Source organism: Phalacrocorax carbo, chromosome 1, assembly GCF_963921805.1.
Source record: "Phalacrocorax carbo chromosome 1, bPhaCar2.1, whole genome shotgun sequence".
In the NCBI taxonomy this organism is placed as follows: Eukaryota; Metazoa; Chordata; class Aves; order Suliformes; family Phalacrocoracidae; genus Phalacrocorax; species Phalacrocorax carbo.
In genome coordinates, this window is record NC_087513.1 from 192,914,069 (window position 1) to 192,932,998 (window position 18,930).

The 18,930-nt window shown below is 39.6% G+C and overlaps 1 protein-coding gene across 11 annotated transcripts in view; it reads left to right on the plus strand.

The window, feature by feature from the left end:
• STARD13 (StAR related lipid transfer domain containing 13) overlaps positions 1 to 18,930 on the plus strand; it is a 308,987-nt gene that overhangs the window by 236,144 nt on the left and 53,913 nt on the right. Inside the window, exon 1 of one of the 11 annotated variants that reach the window (XM_064441037.1) lies at positions 10,627 to 10,731. The exons of the other annotated variants lie outside the window; for them this stretch is intronic. The gene's annotated coding sequence lies outside the window, so the exon portion shown is untranslated. Of the gene's footprint in view, positions 1 to 10,626; positions 10,732 to 18,930 lie in introns of those variants that run through there. 11 annotated transcript variants of the gene reach the window in all.

Here is an 18,930-nt window from a genome sequence, read left to right on the forward strand (position 1 = left end):
TAACCCAATGAGGAATGAAGACACTATTTTGTTTGGACTGTAATTGCTTATACATACCTGAAAATACCATCCCATATTCTCAGTTCTTTGTAAAAACACCACGAGTTTGTCATGACAAGAACATTTCAGACAGCTGCATAATGAGTTAGCTTCACTTTTTAACTAAACTGAAAATTAGGAGACTGACCCAGATCTCAGTGGGATATCTTCATTGGAGTTTTTCAGTGAACTTGGGTGCTGAACGAGCTAAACCAGTTCATTTTTTAAAAATTGGTTAAAAATCCTCTTTCAGAAAATAGTCTTGAAAGCCTGGTACTGATAATGAGCATGCTGGCAGACCTTTAAGGCAGCAGTGAACACCCTCACGCTTCATATTATTTATTTATATTACATTCATATTGCCCACCCGAGCTTCCAGAGCAAATTCAATAGACAGCTATAGTTCTGCCTTAATTCCTCAGCCCTGGTTGCTATGGCATCCAAGTTAGGAAAATATCTGCCAGCTCCAGGTGGCTGAGCACGCAGGTGGGTGAAACATGAGCAGTAATTTAGGGAGCCATGAGGTGGTATCCTGTGACCAGTGGGTATTGTCCATGGTTTTTGCAAAAAGGGGCGAGGAGTTGTGAACGTCACTGGGAAACCTGGGCTTAATTTAGCTACAGTGAAAGAAGCAGCCTGCACCAGCAACCTATGTTTGTACTGAGAGGCTCTGGTAGTGAGCTATGAAATAATTTAATGAACTATTCAAATTAAATACAAAATCAGAGATTAGAAGGGGCTGGCTGGTATCACCTATAGTCATGCTCAATAGCATCTCGCTCTGTGATTCGCTGCACTCAGCTCAGTGGGATTATAATCGTTGTGGAATAAGGCAGCAGAACTGAGCCTTCAGGTTAAAGGCACATATAATGAGAATTGTAAGTACTGTGCAAAAAAATCCTTTCTTTTTTTACAGTCTTGGTACTCAGAATTTGTCCCTTGAGATCTGCATAATATAATACAAATAGGATGTACAAAATCAAACTTTTTAGTCTTAACTATGTTCAGGTTCAATATTCAAATGCTTTGGTAGAGTTTCTTCCCCCATTGAGTTGTCAGTGTTTTAAGTCACTTTAATAGCAAGAATTAATTTTCATTGAAAGCAATTTTTTCCCAACATTTCTTTGTTTCCTGTAAGAAAAGAACAAGAAAAAGAACAAAGGCTACCAAACAAAATACAACTTGTCTAAAATCTCATAAAAGCTCTTACACAAGAATCTATCAAGCCTGGGAAAATATGTGCTCTTTTGTAAAAACATATTTTTCCTTGAAGTCACTGCTAGATTGCAAAAGTTCACATAACATATTGGTATGTGTATGTGTTTATGTAAGACGGACCTCTGTATTTCACTTTCTGATGTCAGTGTTGCCTTGGCAACTGTATTTTATTGATTAGTAGAATATATGTAATTTGTTTCAGAGCTGCATCATCCTACAAGTTCATTTTTCTTTGTGAGAAGTGGTTTAATTTTCTTATTCTCTGAGTAAAATTGTTTTTCTGATATGAGAAATAGCATTCTTTTGATATTTTTGGAGGTGTTTCTGTGGATATACACAAAACCCAATGAAATTTGACAAATGCATGCTGATAAAGTAATTAAATAGTTTATCTGCTGATACATGCATTTCTTATGAAAGGTCTTTTGCTGTATCTGTTAACCTAGTATCTTATCTGTAGCTTCACTGGTAACCAACTGGAGACTCTGTCCATGAAGTTCCAGTTATTAGATCTGCATGGTGGTTTTCCTCCAGAGATTTCAAATTCCAATTAGAAATACTTCACAGGATCTCTTTTAACTAAATATTATTATAGAATTTATTTTACACTTAGATAAGCTGAGCTTTGGAAAACTCACCCTCAAATAAGAGTAAATCTGAAATAGTACTGAGAGTAGCTCCTGAAACTCAAGAATCTTTTACTCTTGTTCTATGCATTGTGGGTTTGTCAGGTCTAAGTGTTAGCTGCTGACTTAGGACAGTCGTGCTTAACGAACCCATAGTCCCATTGCCAGTCCTATTTCTGTGAGTGCTGGTCACATTTACAAGAAGTCGTGGTCCTGACCTGAAGACTGTTCATTTTCACACAAACCGAGCAGGGGAGACAGTGGAAAGGGTAGGCAGGGTATCGTGTCTTGGTTCAGCTGGTGCCTTTGCCTGGCACAGCTGGAGAGGTCCACATAGATTTACCAAATATCCTCCTGCTTTTGGTTTTGTCCTTTCCCCTTGTGTTTATTTGTTTCATGGTTTATGAGTATCACAGGAGTCAAATCAAGCAGGAGAGCAACAAGAAAAAAATAGGAAGGCCGAGGAGGAGTAGTACGAATAATGGATGGGAAAGAAATGGACGTTCAGCCAGATGTTGATGTAAAAGCTGTCCTTTTTATGAAGAACTGAAAGCATAGCCATCTCTACAGTCCTAATATTAACAATTTACAAATTATAGCAGTGATTGTATTTATATGTCATACAGAGTGTAAATGATGGGAATGGGTTGTCAACACACATGGGAAAACAAGTCTGAAAATCTCTAGCACTTTCTTTAAATATAATAGTTCCTGACAATTAAATATCCCATTGGTTGTTATCTAAATATTTATCTTCAGTGAAATTACAAGAAGTCCACAGTCAGAGAAAACCCACACTCTTCTGTTCCCTGTCTTAAAGATTAAATTATGAAAAGCTTGGTTTCTGTTTTTATCCTGTTTTATTTTTGTGGATAACTTTGAAAAAAAGGAGAAAAGAGTCCGCTATTGATGGCAAGCAGGGACAAAGGCACTGTTACTAGATTGTGGTTTTGAAGGCTATTTACCATGCTAAGTCAGAGACCGTAATGTGAAATCATGTTTTTAATCTTTTGGATTGAAACATTCAACAACAGGCCTTCCTAGCAACAAGGCTCCACCTAACACAGAGCCTCATTTTCTTGCACAGATCCTGCAGTTTTACATGGATTTTCTGGGCCAGTCTTTGGCAGCAGCAACATTAATTTATTCCAGATGAAAGTCAGCCCCACTATAATTAGCAATACCATGGTATTTGTCTGAAAAAATAAAGAAACACTGGCATTTGCTGGAGAGGCCCTGTGTCTTCTGGAGAACCCAGTCCATTTAATTCAAGCTTTTAGGTACCTGGGGTTAAGCAGATGGTCCAGTCCATTTGTCTTAGCTGCTGAAATTCCTTGTATGGTCTAAGGAGAGCAGCAGTTGCTTAGCGAAGACCTGCAGAGGGAGATCCGTTTCCCCTCTCCATCCATCCACTCACCCGAGGATGATTCAGTCCTCCTCATTCAAGTAAATACCTCTTCCACTGGGAATATAGAGGAACAATAAGAAATAAATGCTGGTACCTCCACGCAGTTGGGATCCATTTACTCATTTGAAGATGGATGTGACTTATCTTCCTTTTGCATAATAACCCAAGAATTAGAGCACTCACCCCAGAGAGTCCTGGCTCTACTCGGTCTGAGGAGGCTGGGCTCCCATCTCAGAGAAGCTGAACTCAGAGAAGCTAAATTCCTCCCTTCATAGGATGACCATCCGTAAGTCTCCATGCTTTTTTGTCTTATCCTTTCTTTTTCTGCCTGTCTTTGAGGATTGTAAACTCTGTAAGGTACCAGCTTGTTTGTCATTAAACATTTGAGCAGCCGTGACTGTTGTAAGGTTCTGGTTTTGGCTGAGGTTTGTAATGAAATATAAATAATAGTAACCCTTGTGCAAATTTCTCCCTTTGCACGGCAAAAAGTGCTGAGTAAAAGCTTTGTTCTCATAGATGCATTACATGGTTTTGGCTGGTATTGGTGCAAAGTTTGCTTTGTACATCCTTTGGCTGTGACATAGTTTGTGGAACAGAGGATGAATGTCCAGTGACTGGACTTGATGTGTATTTTAGGGAATGGCTGGCTGCTTGTTGGTTTTCTACGGGCATGATTATTTCCTCATTTTTGGTTGTCCCTTCTACGGACATTTGTGACAGAGCTTAGTAGATCTGTGGCACTGAGAAATACAGTGCTCCAGGGTCCTTTCTTGCAAACGACTCTTTTAGGACCTTTTTTTGGACCTGGGAAAGTACATAGCTCAGAGCAGAGGTAGGCTGCAGAGCTCCTACTCAGTGCCACAGCCGCTCAGCATCTTCTTTTGGAGTTACTAAAGAAGGCAGCGGTAGGAGGGACAGGGCTGTGGGGACAATGTGAGGGCATTATGCTGTCAGGACATTATGCAGTCAGTCCTGCAACACTGGCGAAGAATGCAGCAATGATATGTTCCTTGTATGAGTCACTCTGAAGCTGCCAAAAGTTGGAGCAGCCCATTGCCCCATGATGAGTAGTGGTTGACCTTTATTCCCATCTTAGAGAATATTGTAAATTTGAGCTAAATTAATTGCTTTCTGAGGACTGGCACCAACGCAGCCTAGTTTCCTACGAATTTGGATTCCTTCCCCCCACCTCACTGAAATCAAGTCCTTACTTCCCCTCTTCCATGCCGCTCCCCAGACCTCTCTCCCATCCCTTAAATATTTGTCGGGAAAGTGGTATGTAGGCTGTGGCTGATTCAGAGTGCTCTGTACTCTTTAGCCAACTGTCTGCTGCTTCTCAGCATGGATAATGGGTCACCCTGCAAATGCCTTTCCCTTACTGGAATACTAATTTGTACACTTTTCTCAACCCAGCACCAGCTTTTCTAAAACATAGTATCTTTGAGACCTGGCCCCCCATCAGATTTGACTGAAACTGGCCAATAGATTCTGAAATTATACTAGGATGCAGGGGGTTGTCCTGGAGAGACAGGTGGTATGAATATTATTTCCTTAGGAAGCAATAACACAAGCAGAATTTAAAAGCATTATGAGGAAATTAATAGGTGAAGCTCTATGACTTGTGGAGACAGACATAAAGGGAACAAAATTTTAGGTTTGCCATAAAATCTTTTAAATTATTATAGTGAAAAATTGTTGAGCAACTCATCATAAGGAAAATATGGGCCTCACCCTGCCAGTTCATCCCTAATGTATTCCAGCCCAGCAGATGGATAGCCAGTGATGAATTTGGTCTGAGCTTATCAAGCATAGTAAACTATGCAGCTTATAGATGGCTAAAGTTATATCAGTACATTGCACCTGTAAAGTGTCATTTATTTTGGTCATCGTCTACTTTGCCACCTTTAAAAGTATTACTAACTCTATGTACCTTCTATTAAACAACATTTAAGAGAAGTAAATTTGCATATAACATCTCAAACTATATCGAAAAGTATGTACAGTCAAGGAGAGTTTTAGAAATTCATGAATGCTGTGTTTAGCCTTCTATCTCCTTCTGTGTCTCCCCATCCACAGTTATAAAAGTATCATGGCTCACACATATGGTTTATTCTTCAGAATATTAAAAAAAAATTAACTATGAATTGTCAGGAGTTTTTTTCTATTGATTTGGAGCTTGTCTTGAACTATCCAAGGACAAATCACCTACTGGCAGTTCAAGAAAGGTATCCAGAGATGCTGCTGGCTACTGTTGAAAATTAATTTTCTTCTTGAAAATCGGATTGACACAAATTGTTCAGTAAAAGTCACAGAAATTGAATATTTTACTGTACCAAAAGTATTTAGCATACAGAACCCACCAAAGTGTTTATGATTTAGGAGTTATCCTTTGCTTTCAGACCTCAGGCAGCTTCCTCCTAAAGCTGTTCTAGTATTTTTTATCAGTCTGAATCCGCATAATCATTTCTCTGTTTCAGTCTGTGCTGATCCACCATAATACACTTGGGTGGACCTTCAGAGAGTCCACTTGGCTTAGGATCTTCTTGTGCTGTCACCACTTCTGCAAGTGGGAGTTAGGAGAGTAGTGGCCAGAGACTGGCTTCAGCTTGGTGAGGCAGGTCTCCCCAGTTCCCCCAGTACTCTGTAGGGAGGAGCTGTTCAGAGTGGGAACCTAACATTACATTGCTTTACTTTCTTAAAATGCACCATCACTTGGAAGTCTTTAACCCCAATGTATGATGTGTCTAGTCTACAAAGACTGTTCTGAATTAGACTGTCCCAGGGAGGGGGACTCTGTCTTATTCCACAATGTACAAAATGATTCTCAGTTCTCAGTTCATGTCAGTTTATGTGCACCAACTCCTGCACCAAGTAGGACTTGTGTACACATACACTTCAGGAGATAAATGTCTGCTTGAAAAGCTTGACCCAAAATGTTAATCTCAGAGAGAGTGTACTCTGCTATTTGCACAGCAGGACATACAGTTTCTGCATGAGAACAGTAATAAAAATATACTCATTATTTATCAAATGAGACTTCTAGTGTGTTTTCACACTGTTGGATATCACTGCACAGTCCATCTGGTGTGATACTGGGTCTCCTCAGGGAGAAAATGCAAAGCACCATCTTGGGTTGTCAGAGCAGTATCCTTATCTCATGGAATGCCCTCAGGGAGCAGAGCACTCCTGGAAAAACATCTAACCTGAAGGCCCTGAGCATTAACCAGGAAGCCTGTCAGTGCTCATCTCAACTGGCAGAAAAATAACCCTCCTGAATAAAGGAGCACAGTATTAAAATAGCAATGCTAATATTATTCCTTCAGAAACTTGGTAGAAGTTAAACTTTGCTTTTGAAAATGTAATTTCTCTGGGTGTGGGTAGGGATGTGAGGGGTTTCCAAGTGGCAGAGTGTTCATCAAGAAGGAATATGGGTGAGTGGGGAATTTAACAGGTAAAGCACTGAGTATTTTTTTACCTGCAGTCACAAAATGCTTCAGGGAGAGAGCCTCTCGTAAACTAAGGAGAGGAGGAGATTTTAAAAAGGGATGGGATTGCATGAGCCAGTACCTACCTTGAATCTAAGATTCTATCTAAGAAATATATTCAGATTAGGGACATACTCAGTGAGCCCAAATTTGAATATTTCTGATGTGTCTTCCCCTTAGCCGTCTTGTCTTTAGAGTGGGCAAATCAATAATTCTTTCAGGACATCTTTTGTATTTGATTGCAGGTATACATTTTCCTATTTGAATCAACATATTGTCTTTAGGAAATTATTAAAGAGAGGAAGAGACATGGTAGTCTCAAGGTAGCACATGCTCATTGCAGATTAATTATTTACTTTCCCAACTGAAGTATTTTAGTGCAAATGTCCAAAGTGGACAAAGAAAGAGATGCTTGTAAGGTTACTGTAGTGAGCTCCTAGAAGCTTTTGTAGGTGGTCAAATTCACATACCTGAGAAAACAGTGGCAGAGACAGGGGGCAGGAATTATATTAGGAAAACAATTCTTGGAAGTAAGATTTGGCAGTCTGGAGACTGCTTTTTAGAAGAAGATTCTGACTCTGGTTAGGATGGAGGATTTTAGGAGAAACATAAGGTTGGAAACTAAAATTGTTTGTAAATATACTCAGTTGTGCTTTTTATTAAAGGAAATTGTCCCTAACTAGCAGTCCCTGCAAGTACTGTGAAAGCATGCATCTCAGATGTACACAACAAGCTACATATATCACAGCTTGGAGTCAAGGTAGATGCCCAGTACCATGTGCTTTTAATTCTTGGTGACTATTACAGGTATTTCCAGTAGAAAAATATTTGGGGGGGCTGGCAGAAGGGATCTAAATATCTTACAAATTTTGTATGGATGAAATAATTATTAAATAAATTCCTAGGTAATTCCAAGGTAAAAACCCACAGTAAAGCTATGCATTATATTTCATTTAAGGATAATCTTCCACAAATGGGGACTCATTTGTGATGCTGTCCTTTCTCATTTTTTTTCATCTCCTGAAAGCCCTATTTGCCTTAGGGGTATGGTATCATTGTGGTAAAAATGGCTGGTGCTATACATCTCATGATTGACTGCCATACTTTGAGGAGCTCCGTTAGTGCACAGCTCTTAAAGGCTGCTTTGGAAGGGTGTTTACACTTACTGCAGATGCTAATGCCCTGATGTCTTCCAAAATTATAGAGGAGAACATTTTGCCTTTTCATTTCAAGGCATCATAAAGTCTTGGAGACTTTTGAGGCCAGTTGCCAGATGTGATTAGAATTTAATGGAGCACAGCAGTTGTACCTGATTCCCCTGACAGACACTTGAATAACAGCTTTTCCTAAGACTACCTTTTTAAATGGTTCTTTTTGCATCTGTATTTCTCTCCTTTCTGACCACAATGACAACTTCCTTATAAAAAATGGAAAACAATAGTAGAGGACATCTGCAGATTTTTTCATGCAATTCTCTGCAAAATCTAGTAGAATTCAGTTCATTGCACACAGAGTGTGCGACCAAGACAGACTGTAAACTGAAGCATAAAACTGAATCAACAGGTATTAAGCTGGGAAGTTCAGTGATACAGGAGTTGCCTTCAGTAACGCTCACACTCAACACGTGCAAATTGAAATGTAGCGAACTGGATTTTGGGAAAATTGCATTGCTTCAAAACCTGGCTCCATTGGAAGAGACAGTAAATATCATCTCTCCTCTGTGCTATTACCTCAGCTCGAGATATTTTAAAGGAGAGGAAATAGAAAAAAGCAGGTGGTGAGGAGGCGTGCGATCTCTGCATTGATGCTTTAGGAGGTCATTGGGGAGTGTTACTGCTCAGGCTCTGAGACTGAAGAAAAACAATAATATGACAGCAAAGTGATACTAATTAATGCTGCTTTACTACTTTATGTATGCTGAGCATTGCAGAGACACCAGCTAAATGTAGACACTTGGTTATACATAGGGAGATTTGGTTCTTCAAATCCTGTCAATCTTTTTTAACAGTTATATGTAAGTATATACTTGACTGAGCATTTTTCTTCGCAGAAGCAGAGAAAAACAGTGATTGTTATCTGTGAACTATTCATAAGGCTCTGTATACAAAAGCTTTTAGGGCTAAATTCTGATATTTTCACTCACACTAAATAGAAATGTACTCTTCAAGTTATTTACTAGTAGTAAGAGTGTCTGGTGCTTGCCATAAGATGTTCACTGTGAAATACTGTTTTGGAGAGGTATTTGTCACTAAGATTATAGTTTGGGGATTTTCTTCATTTGAAAGAACATACTCCTGGCTGGTCAGGCGCACTTCTTGTTCATTGTGCCCTGTAGAGGATAACCATGGGCTATTTAAAAGAGCAATATTTGCCTGACACAAATATTGTTCTCTTAAAAGTGGATTTTCGTGATAATCCATCACACTGTCATGACATGAGTACTCACAGTTACTCATAGTCACTGCAGTTACGTAGTTCCCCCCAACAGGATACTGTTAAATAAACAATGTTATATGAGGAATTGGCAATTTTCTCTTCTATGTTTCACCCAAAGTGTATTCTTGGCTTTCCATTCACTGGTATTTTTGCTTTCCTGGAGTCTGTGCTGCTGCCTTCTGAAACTCACCATTGTGCAGACCTCTCATCCAAACAAATCTGTGATAGTTTGGAGAGACCTGCTCTTTAGTATTCATCAGAAGAAGTGAGGGTTAACTCATCTGGGTACTGCAGCTAAGGTTATCATGCAGCACACCTTACAAACTCTGGAAAGCAGCACTGTATGAAATGCCACCATTTCTGTAAGCAGGGATGTAAATGGTGCTGATAATGCCAGCAAGGCAGGAATATAAGATAGTGTTTGCAGGAAAATATGAGAAACTCACTGAGTTTCTGCTGAATAGCTACAGATGTGGCAATCCAGAGGTAGTTAAATGCAAGTGCTGGAAAAGTAAGCAGCGCATTCCAGCCGGAGCAGCTGAACACTGCTCAAGTTAACATCTCCACCTGAGAACAGAGCTGGAACTGTATCATCAAAACATCTACTTCAGCATTGAGTAGTGAATTTGCCACCTAGCTGGTTTGAGAGCAAAGCAACCTGTTTGGTCAGGTGTATCTGAGAGTATAGATTTTTTGGAGTTATCCTGAATCCAGGTTTCCTCTAAGGAACAGTAAATATTAGTCCTGCGGCTTTCAGCAGAGTGGATTAGATGAACTTTCACTCTCCACTTTGGCCTTATTTTCTATGGTTAATTTCAACTTCTTAGATGAAGGCTTTTTAAGATAGAAATGAGCATGGTCATTCTTCAGAGGAGAAAAAGAAGCCAAGTCTCTTTTTTTTTTTAAGCTGGTCATTTTACAGGATATGTCTACAGTTATTATCAGTCCAAAGTACACAAGTCAGATGGTGGTATTATCAAGTTATTCCTTACTCTATATTTGCGTAAGATCCACTGAAGGAAATGTTTCTGCCTCCACAGACAGCAGTTCAGAATTTTCCTAAACTCAGTGACCAGAGCAAATGGAGGAATGAAATTTGACAGAGACTTAGTGAAGGATCCTGAGCATTAGAAGGATGGGTGTGGAAACTGGAAGACAAGACAATAAAAAAACAGTTGGAGAGTCAGAAAGAAGAGTTATGCTTAGGAAAATAAAAGAAAGAGAAAAGGAGCCCAGCAGTAAGGAATTGTCTGTTATGTTGAAAATGCAGGAAAGATCAAGGACGTGTGGTTTTTTTCCAAATCTATTTCTTACGTAAATAGTACAATGTGTACCTTATGGCACAATCCAGCAAAGCAAGCGAGGAAATCAATGTCAGACATGCTTAGGTGCAGTGATTTCGATGACACAAATCTGCTGAAAATCGTGATCAGGAAAGCAGTGTTATTCAAGACAGCACTAACTGCCCAGTTTGATACCTTGAAGCAGAATCTTAAACTCATCTTTTCTTCAGAAGAAGGTAACTTTAAATGTATCTCTTAATTGCAATCTAGGTTACAGGAACATACTGCTGTAAAAAATATAGCATTAGCGGAATTTTCCAAGTCCAAAAATAATTTAGTGTCCAAATACTTATTTTATCTGATTTATGGCTTCACAGCCATGTCTGAACCAGTGCTGCCAAATAAAATTTTCTGTACTGTGACATGTATACAGTTCTTCTTTCAGGTATTTGCAATGATGTCTAACATAAATTAAGTGAAAATTTCATTCTAGAAATATTCAGCTTTATTTAGATTTCAAAAGTGTAGCTTCATTTTTTACATTTTAAGTCTAACTTCATTTTTTACAGTATCAGTGCCTAAACATATATATTGTGCTTCACAAAATCGAGGACCCAAATACACGCAAAAATTATGTAGTCATATCATACAAAGGTGGTTTTTTTCTTAATAAAATGGTTAAAGTACTGTTCTGTACTCCAATAATTTAGCAATTTCATTGAATGAATAGCTCTCAGGAAACCAATCAGACTAAAGAATAACAGTGAATTTGCCCTCTGGCTCCCCATAGATGGGTGTGTTCCTGACACCTATGTAGAGACATGTAATTGAAATAACATTTGCAGGAATTCCATTTAGTAAGGATGCACTGGCTGATGCCAGTGAATGTTAGGGCACTTAATCAAACAGTAAATGGCAATGCCTGTCTAAGCACTGATCATTTAATGCAGACATTGTCAGAAGAATTAAATAGATCATTATGTCCTTTTGTTCTTTCTTTTTACTTAGTATAATATACTGTTGCTTTCTAAATCTCTTCAGGCTCTTTGATAAAGAAAGATTTCTTCTCTTAATTTAGACAGCTGCATAATTGGGGTGCTAAATCATCCTCAGGGATGGAATCAAAATGATCCTAGTATGTTACAATTTTCTGTTTTCCCTGCTTAGTTTGGAGCAGAAGGAACAGATTTAGGCAATTGCAGTCTGTTGCATTGCATTAAAAATCAAGCCAAAGGTCTCCAGGTCCCTTGTAAGTAGATCTAATTCAAAGTGCAAAATATGGTTATAGGTATGGTATGGTTATAGGCCTTTTAATGTAGGAAAAGCTGATGCACACAGATAATTTAACAGAATTACAGTATTTTATTCACCCAATTCAAATCATAAACCAGCAGCAGAATGTGGAAAAAAATATCATGAAGTCTGACATTCAGTCCTGACTGTTAGCTACATAAAATGCCTCAAACAAATAACTGCCTCACTCTAGACCCTATTTTTAAAAGGCCATGGGATCTGTGGACCAGCATTTTCCATACTGATGGGAAGGTAGCAGTAGTGACTGTGAAGCTGAGGCTTTGTTCATGAAGTGCCCAATGCAGAGAAGGGGTCCAAGAGGAAAGCCCCAAACTAGAATCTCGCTGCATACTGCCTTTCCCTACCTGCTGGTCAGGTTCTTGGTGTTAACCCCATAGTTGCCAGTGGATATATTTGCTCTGGTTCCAGGTATTTCTGCTTGAAGTCAATAAGGTGGAGGGAGGGATACATTTATCCTAGAAAACTCTTAGAAAGGGTAACAATTCTAACATCTGTACAGTTTCACACTTCAGTCAAATGCTGTGGTCACAAGTGTATACATCAATTGAATCAAATTTCCTATTTTTACTCTAAAAAGAGGCAATAGCAGTGCAGGACTCTGACCTAAAAACATATGCTAAGATATCTCTACTCAGCAGGAGGGACTTCAGCAAATGTTATCCCTGGAGTTACACTGAGCTGCTAATTTAACCAGTCAGTGCATGATAAAGTTCTGGTAGTGACAGTCTGCAAAAGCGACTTCGCTTAGAAGTGGTGCAGAGAGTGACATGGAAGTTCAGGCAAGGCAGGTGGCTTGTGGACACTGCAGCATCCTCCTGGAAATTACCTGCCCATGCCTACTGAGAGCATTTCTCCTGCAAACAGGCTACTTGCTAATTTCTCAATATGCCCTCAATTTCCACTGTATAATAGCATTAATGACCTTGACAGAAAGCATTTCCTGGGGATTAATAACCATTTGAGGTTTAATGACCTGAGGCTATGCCTCAGGCCATCAACTCCTCCAAGCTGCTCATTAAATCCTTAGGGTACACAGTCTGCTTCAATCACTCCTGCTTAAGTATTTGCTCAGTGTCACCTAATAACAATATTCTCCCTGAGGTATTTCCTCTTCAGAGGCCCTGGTGTTGGAAATGTGTTTGTCCTTAAGTCTTTTGAGAAAAGGACTCATCGTTAATTTTTTAGGTGACTGTGTATTAGAAGTCAAAGCATTTACTCAGGCTGTCACTGAGTTTCTGCTGTGATGAACACAGTAAAGATGAGACAGTTAAATTAATAAATTGCACCTGGAAATAGGAACGATTTGTTTTAGCTGCTTACAATCTCATAATCTAAATCAAGACCCCGTATCCTCCCCCATCCTAACACTGGTGGTTCAGCCAGAGGTGGTTTACTTGAGAGGTGATACGGGACTGGTTACCACTTCCTAGCAAACAGTGTCTTCATACTAGCTCTAAAGGATACCCCAAATCCAGATCTGTGCAGAAAGAACAATATAATAGGGAGCACATTTTCCTGTTGGAGGAGAAATGCCATTGCTAGGCCGATTTCTTACCGATGAAGTCATAAGTCAAAGATGGTATATTGTCCTACATTATGGTACATTGTCAAGGGTGACCTTGTTTTTCTGTAGAAGATTTTTCATTTAAGGGAACATTCTTCCCACATCCAGATGGCATCGAGTACAATTGGATCTTAGTTAAATCTGCTGTTGTGGTGTTACATCATGTTCCCTGTTTATTTGTGTAATAGTGTGGCGCAGCATGCCAAATAGACATGGCACAAACAAATAGCTATTAGAAGTTTCTTCCCAAAGTTTCTAGACTGAAAGAGAAGAAGGCAGTCAACAACAGATATATGAAACTGATACAGCGAGCAAGGTGCAGAGTTATGTATCTACAAATCAGTTCTATTGTCTTCACATCAGTTATAAAAATTCTCTGGTGAGGCATCAGGTTTGCACACTAGTCTCTGTTGTGCACTGAGCAACCAGTTAACTTGGTACATCTAAGGAACAGTGCTGTCAGGGTGCTGGGAAGTGGAGATGCGTACCTCCGTAAAAGGTCTCGAAGACCTGCCCTCCACCTGGCTTTAACTTAGAACTAGCTATGCTGGCCCTGTGCTTTGACCTAATGTATTTGTCCAGAGACAGCCCACATTTTTAGGGAAAGAAGAGCTTTTTTCTTCTGGCAAATTCTAAAAATTAGAAGTACTTGGAGTTGTTTATAAGCTTAAGATACTTAAAGAAAACCTGAATGCCAAGAATGTAGAGTAACAACTGCAGGGGAAATCTTGATAAGTGCAGCTTAGTTCTGGTAGGTGAGATATACATATGTCCTACAGAAACCAGCAGGTGAACTGATGAATAAGACACAGATGGGGTGTCAACTACAACTCAAGTAGTTACTTCCTTGCTTGTGTTTGAGATTAGTGGATTCTGAGGTCAAGTAACTCTAATTCAATGATATGCTTTGTGTGGGAAATATGTGCTGTTTGTGGTGAACACTGAGCACCTATACAGGAATGTTCCTACATGAATCTCAAATCCCTTTGCAAACAAGGATACAGATCATTTAGGCCATCACTGCAAATGGAGAAAAACAGGTGCAAACAGGTGAAATTATGGACCTTAACTTACTCAGTGCATTAACAGGAGATGCCTCAAAGAAAAAATTATTTAATCTCACTGGAAATATCTCTAACTTTATATGCCTGTCCCTCCAAAATTCTCTGTATAGCCCCTAGAGAAGAATTAACATTTTCTGGACACGAGCCATTTTACCTCTTAGGCAATAACTTTAAGATAAGATTAATATTTATTGAAGTCTTCCTTTCTCTCCATAGACTTCAGGAGCACTTGGGATTAATAGTTCCAATGCAGTTGCAGATAGGTGGTATGATTCCCACCCTTTATATCCAGAAATTGCCATGTATATAAGAAAATATTCTACATGGATGACAAAATGGCTGCTGTGAAGACAGATCAAGTAGATATTTAAACATATGCTTAATGCTAAGCTTCTGATGGGTACTATTGAAGCCTGGTTTATAAACCTAGCTCCTGAGGCCCTTACCATTGTGCAGAACAAGCCTTAGCTCCAATTCTCCTGGCTGCTGTTGGTTTGAGACAAGCATACAGCATCATTCCAACATAGATTTTAGGTGCAGGAATACACTTCTGGTTGGAATTTCCTTTCTGAAGTCTACTGAGAATTCAAATGAGAGCCAGATGAGTTTTTTCATGTTCATTTAGAAGAAAAATGCAAAACATCATGAGAAACTTTAAAACTCCAGCACTCCCTGAAAGTCCTCACCACAATAACATTTTCCTGAAAAAGTTCTTTCCAGGGGGATTCAAGCTTGCAGGTGATAAGCATTCAGTATGTTTTTCTACCCCTGATGAGGAAAGGCCAGATCCGTAAACAATGAATGAAGAAAATGCTTTGAAAAACCTTAAACATATAGTAGCTTTGTAGACTCAGTTTTGAGGCTACTTTTAGCAATTGGCTTTGGCTTGGAGTTGCAGAAAGATTAATGAAAGCTCTGTCCCCAAAATCAGCATCAGCCAATGGAGCATCACTGCTGTAATTTTCACCTTTTGGTAGTGGTGACTTCCCTGCACATTCTCCAGTGAAGGTAAATGAGCAGAATCCAGGCTGGTTTGTCTGGGTTATTGTTTGTCTTTAAAGATGAAACTCTACCAGAAAACAAAGAACTGTAGTTTTCAGTACATGAGTGTGATAACTTAGTAGTAAGTGAGTTTTCAGAGAATAATACAGAAGCCACAGGCTGCCATCGGTCCTGGATTTCTAAGTACTGTTACAGTGTGAAAAAATACAAAAATATAACCCATCTCCTAAACCAAAATACCTTTATCATGTGTTCAGTTTTAACCAGTGGTTTCAGAGCAACATGTGGGATCTTAAGACGGTTATTTAAAATCTTTAACTTACATTTTGCTGAGATTTCATTGTCAGATTTAGGCTTCTCCTTTTGAAAACCAAGTCAGGTATTTTTACAGTGAAATCCATAACAGAAACAACCTTTTGTAGGGAACTGCCTGCTTTCTGCTTCTGTTTCTGTCTGGAGAACAACTTATCTCATCATACTTCTGGCATATCTGAGGCTAGACCCTGCCAAAATCTGAAAGTGAAATAAACCATCAAAAATTGTCAGATTCTTAAAAGTGCAGACCAAGGTCAAGTCTAGAAAAAGGATAGACTTGAAAAATAAAGTATTTTTCCTTTTCCTTCAAAGCGTATACAACCAATCTGTAAGCTTTGTGTTTATCTGTATATCCCATTACTGTAGCACCAGACAGCCAAAAATGGCTTATGTCCTCAGCACAGACATTCATTCTCCTGGCCTTGAGAGGACAGAACGCCAGAGCAGCCCCTGGATCCTGCTCTTCATGGAGCACATCTGGAGATGGGGAAGGGCCTGGAGCTGATGCCGGAGGCAGCAGCAGGCGGGGAGCTTCCAGCTGGCACGGATCCAGGTGGCCCTGTGCCCCTGGGGACGGCTCCCACCTCAGGTTGGAAGTGATGTCCAAAGAAGGGAGGTGTCCTCACGCACTCCTTCTGGGCAAGGGCAGCTACTGTTGTTCAGGGACTTATTTTCCTGAAGACAAAACAAATCGAACCTCAGGCCCCAATGTTTTGAATAGCAGCCATCTCTCATCTCTTCTTTACACAGGATATTTTAATGCTCTGCAGAATTACAGTATGAGGCACACTGCCTTCCATCTCCTTAATCCTCTGTAAATTTACTTCTAACAGCTACTGCCAAAATACAGTATGGCACTCACACAGCACATGCTTCTTCAGTGGTGAGCACAAAGCGGCTTCTGTTCAGAGGGAATATGTTGCAAGCTCATGAGTGACACACTGTGAGTGCTGAAGATTATGAAACATTTTCTGAAACTGAGCAAGTCATAAACACTTCATTTTTCAGAAATAGACACATTACTTCTGTCATTCTGTTTGGCAAATGTGTGTACGCAGACCTTGGTGCATCCACGTAGCACACGTTGAACAAGTACCAAGTGCTAAACCAGTGGTGTGCCAGCAGCGCTGCAGAGTTCAGAGGAAATATTTCAAGTATGCACTTCAACACTCTTCTCAGTTTTTATAAAAACCCATGACCTTTATTTGTTTCTTTTTACTTCACTAGCCTCTCTCTTGGACTAAACTGACCTCAAACTATAGCACGGAGTTATATTCATTGATGTCCTGGTGAATGCTCTCTAAATGATCAGGAATCAGGTCATGGCTTAGGACAACTCGTAACTCCAAGTGGGAAATATTTGCTTGAAGGGCAAGTGTCTTGTGTCTGCCTATGGCCAGATGCTCCTGTGAAATAAATAAGTCTAGAGGTCAGCTGAGGGCTGAACCAAATCCTTAATAGCACTAAAAAATCTCTCCTGTTTGATATCCAGGCCACCTGATTGTTGAGGTCTCAAAGGAAAGAAGACCACTCATGCAAGGTAGCTACGTGGTCCTCATGTACTTGGAGCATATTTTTGAGTATAGTATACACTTTATCGTATCAGGTGTCACAATTTTCCTTCCTATGGAAGGAAGAACATTTTTTCCCTTTTCTAATTGAAGTGTAAGTGTTAAGTGATGTGTCTCATTTCCCACCAAAAGTGTGGCTGAGCAAGGAATTAGTCATTTACTTTCCAAATATCCAGCTAGTAGCACTGTCTAGTGACCAAATCTTCTTTGCCCACAGCCAGGCAAGTACTGATTCAGACCAGTGGGAATGTGTGCTCTCCAGCAATCAGAGCAAAGGGATTCTGCCTGTGAGATGGCAACTAAAACTGTCCAACTGATTTCCCATCAACTGTTAGAAGATTAAGAAATAGTTGAAATTCAGCCAGCAAGTTAAAAAGTGCATTTCCCTGGCAGAACCGGCCCTTCTGTATTCCCTCCTGTTATCCTGCTAGAGACATCGACATGAAAATAGTAGGTTTGTGCTTCGGTAGCTTTGGTGTCTCCCGCTGTCTATCCCACAGACCCAGTTTCCTGTACCAGCAGGGAGCAGGCACTGGTAGGTCTCCAGCCTTCCTGTTGTCTTCTTCCAGGGTAATATATGCCACATAGCTGAAGGGCAGACTGCAGCTTTATAGAGTGATAACTGCAAACATCTAACTTACCTAAGCTCTTTCATGCTATTTGATAAAAGAGCAATTTATGTCTTTCCTGCTTGTAGCTAAAAATAACATTAAAAAAAATGTAGAGTGTTGTTAGTTCTGGGTGGTGTGCTAATTAGTTCTTTGCTAATTCTGCTTTATTGTTGGCAATGATTATTGTTGAGTAATTACAGCGTTCCTATGAATCTGGCTTCCATTTGCTCTGTGGTGTAACAAGGGTAAGGAAATGAGAAGTGTCAGTACTATGTATACCCAGTGTTATTTCTGCCATAGCAGAATTTTGTATTATAAGGAACAGTTATTTTGTATAATGGTTTTAATAGCTGGAAACAGACCTAGGTGAGCTGCAGAATGGAAAACTTGCATTTTCACTACATTAAAAGTCTGTTCTCTACGTGAAGGAGCACATAAAACCCCCATGGCCTTCTATGAAAAAATGTATGGAAAGGAAACTTGAGACTTCAGCCAAAATGCTAAAAATAATAACTATACCAACATAGCAAAGTTGTCTGTTCCTTCATCTCTCCAGCGCAAATGAATCAATGTTTACATACAGCTATCATGTAGGAATTGCTTTAGCATGAGTTCTGTGCCTTGCTCTGTAGCTGTATGGACTGCAGCTTTCACTGCAAAAGGGACTGAACAAAAGAAAACGAGGACTTGTGCGAAGAAAAATCCTGGAAGTATTTTTGTTCAGTTATCCAAAACGCTTCAGGTCATTGGTAAAACTGTTTACTTTGTAGTCTTCCATTTGTGTTTTCAAAGTGCGTTTAGATGTGTATGTGCCAAAGTGCATACAATGTCCACATGCTGCAGTCCTAATTGCTTGTGTCTGCAGCCACCCGGTAGTAGAGGGCAGGATCAGGTGAATCAGAATCAAAAGTGCTTGGGAAGGCAAATAAGAGTTGAATTCTTCAAACATCTTTGAAGATCTGTACCCTACCAGTTAGGAAATTTAAATACCCTT